A 3,406-nucleotide genomic window follows, 5' to 3' on the forward strand; every position below is an offset into this window, starting at 1 on the left:
TCTTGCTCTAGTAAGTAAATGTCAGGGATGAACAACAGTGTAAATGATAAGGGAGAAAGTACTTCATGGGCATAATGAAAAGTGTAATGGACTAGGAAAGAGTCAGAAGACCTAAGTGGCTCCATGGTCCAGTGGATAAAGCGCTGGACCTAGAGAGGGAAAGACCTGAATTGGAATTCTGCCTTAGAGAATTTACTCACTAGCTGTGTAGCCCTAGGGCACTGAACCACTCTCACCCTCAGTTTCCACATCCATAGAATGGGGAGATAATAACGCTTATTTCACAGGATTGCTTTGAGGGTGAAATCAGATAATACACGTAAAGTGCTTTTGCAAATTTTTTTTTTGTAGTCTAGTTTTTATTTCACAATCATAAACTTAACTCTGTTGTCTAGCCAGACTTGTGGAAGGAAAAAGGAAACGAAATCCAGAGAATTGCCGCAAGTGAGAGCATAAGGATTACAGAGTATAAGAGCAGATGGGGTTGGGGGTGCTCTCTCCAGCAACAGAGGAATGGTTTGATGGTTAAGACAAAAAACTTATGACAGTTGTCCACCAAGATGGTGATCTTCTTGCTGGTTTTGCCATCCCGAGAACTGAAACATTCCATGGTTTCCACAATGTTCCTCTCTTCTTTCACTGGGCCAAAGACCACATGCTTGCCATCCAATCAATCAGTCTTAGCAGTACAAACGAAAAACGGGGAGCCATTTGCGTTGGGTCCAGCATTTGCCATGGACAAGATGCCAGGACCAGTATGCTCCAGAAAGAAGCTCTCATCAGCAAATTTTTCCCCATAGATGGACTTGCCACCAGCGCCACTATGGCGTGTGAAGTCACCACCCTGGCATATGAACCCAGGAATGATTCTGCGGAATCCCTTCTCTCCAGTGCTCAGCGCACGGAAATTTTCTGCTGTTTTTGGAACCTCGTCTGCAAAGAGCTCAAAAGTAATCCGGCCCAGGTGCTCGGTTATCGACGGCGATGTCGAAGTACACGTTGGAGTTGGCCATGGCCGCAGATGCCTGGGCTGGGAGCGACGGCAGAGGAAGAGGCGGCGGGGATCGTTGTCCAGCGGACTGAACTAAGACGAGGACTCCCGGTGGCGGCGTCTGCAAAGCGGCCTGCTTTTGCAAATCTTAAAGCGCTAGAGAAACGCTAGTTATTGTAACTGGTACTCTCCATCTTAGCCCCAGTTCTTTCACTTTCCAACCTTGGGACCTTTCAATAGAATATCAGCTCCTTTAAATTGGGGACTGTGTTCTGTTTTGTCTTTGTATCCCCAGCGCCTTGTACCTGAGGCTTAAAAAATGTTTCTCATAAGGGATTGGACCTCGAACATGTCATTTAATGTCCCTGTTTCCTCACCTGTAATATAGGGATAGTGAGAAAAAGTATGGAAATATGAGTTATGAGGGTTATGGTTATTACTGTTAGGATTACTTCTCTCTACTTCAAAGGAGTTTTATGAGGATCACAGAAGATAATGAATGGGAAGGAAAAAAGGAAGGAAGGAAGGAAGGAAGGAAGGAAGGAAGGAAGGAAGGAAGGAAGGAAGGAAGGAAGGAAGGAAGGAGGGAGGGAGGAGGGAGGGAGGGAGGGAGGGAGGGAGGGAGGGAGGGAGGAAGGAAGGAAGGAAGGAAGGAAGGAAGGAAGGAAGGAAGGAAGGAAGGAAGGAAGGAAGGAAAAGAGGGAGGGAGGGAGGGAGGGAGGAAAAAAGGAGGGAAGTAGAAGGGAAAGGAAGGAGGAAGGATGGAAGGAAATGAGCATTTATTAAGTGCCTGTTGTATACCAGGCACTGTGCTAAGTGCTTTACAAATATCTTAGCAACCTTGGGAGGCAGGAGCTATTATTCTCATTTCAAGATTAAGAAAACTAGGGCAGGCAGAGGTTAAGTGACTTCTCCGGAGTCTGAGGTCACATTTGAACCCAGGCCTTTCTGATTCCAGGCTCAGCATTCTTTCTATCCACTATATCACCTAGTCGCAAATTCGAAAACTGCTGGAAGAGTTTAAAGAATATAGCACTTTGAGATTTGCAAAATGCTTTACATGTATGACCTTATTTGATGATGGAGAGTATTGTAGGTAGGGTAAATACAAGAAGCCTGTGTGATGAAAAGTACAGCTATTACTATTCCCATTTTATAGGTGAAAGACTGAGGCTGAGAGGTGTTTGCATGATTTTCCCTGGTTACTTAAATCATATTAGCTGGACGTAGAGGTCTCTGCCAGATCTATGTCTATGATGAAAGACTGGTCTCTCCTTACTCCAAATCCAGGGGTTCTATCTGTTACACCATATTGCCTCCCAACTCTATCCACCTCCTCCCTTTTTACTTTTTTAACCCTTTGTCATCTGGCTTCCAAACTCATCACAGAACTGATGACTTTTTCTCAGGCCTCATCCTTCCCAACTTCACTGCAGCCTTTGATCCTGTTGACTACCCTGTCCCTTTGGATATGCTCTCCTCTCTGCGTTTTTGTGATAGCGCCTTCTCCTTCCTATCCAACTGTTCTATCACTTTCCTTTGCTGGATTGTTGTCCATATCACATCTCTTAACTGTGGGTGTACGCCCAAAGCTCTGTCATAGGTCCTCCTCTCTTTTCTTTCTACCTTCTCTCTCTTGGTGACCTCATCATCTACATCCTGTTCAATTGTCCTCTCTATACAGATGATATTTATCCCAGACATATTTATCCAGCCTTTGTCTCTCTCCAGGACACTCCAGTCCTGTTTCACCACACACCCATAGGTCACTTCAAACTACATAGGCATCACACCCAACATGCTCAAAACAAAACTCATCTTCTCCCCAGAACACACTCCAAAAAACCCTATTTCTGCTGAGAATACCACCATCCTCCTACTCACTCAGATTAATGAATCTTTAATTCCTTAATTCCTCATTCTCCTTCACCTACAAATTAAATCATTTGACAAGTCCCACCAATTCTATCTTCACAATATCTATCACATTCATCCCCAATTCTCCACTCAAAAGCCACCACCCTAGTTCACACCATCACTGCCTTTCATTTGGGCCACTACAATATGATCATAATTGGTTTTCCTGCCTTGAGTGTCTTCCCTGTCCAATCAAAAGTGATCTTAAAGCATAATTTTATCCATCTTACTCCCCTACTCAATAAATTTCAGTGACTCCTTATTACTTCTATAATTAAAATATGAATTTCTTTGGCACTTTTCCAGCCTTATTGTACATTATTCCTGTCACATACTGTTGAAGTCTGTGAAACTGGCCTTCCTGCTATCTCACACACACACGCACACACACACACACACACACACACACACACACACAGAAGATGACATTCCATATTCTATCTCTGAACCTTTGCAAAGGCTTTCTCCCCAAGACTGGAGCATGTTCCCTACTCACCT

The 3,406-nt window shown here is 44.1% G+C and overlaps 1 pseudogene; it reads right to left on the minus strand.

The window, feature by feature from the left end:
• Positions 1-378: 378 nt before the first annotated feature.
• LOC110203731 (peptidyl-prolyl cis-trans isomerase A pseudogene) lies at positions 379-1,013 on the minus strand (annotated as a pseudogene).
• Positions 1,014-3,406: the final 2,393 nt, after the last annotated feature.

The sequence above is a fragment of the Phascolarctos cinereus genome, unplaced genomic scaffold, assembly GCF_003287225.1.
Source record: "Phascolarctos cinereus isolate Bilbo 61053 unplaced genomic scaffold, phaCin_HiC Scaffold_726;HRSCAF=1367, whole genome shotgun sequence".
NCBI classification, from domain to species: domain Eukaryota; kingdom Metazoa; phylum Chordata; class Mammalia; order Diprotodontia; family Phascolarctidae; genus Phascolarctos; species Phascolarctos cinereus.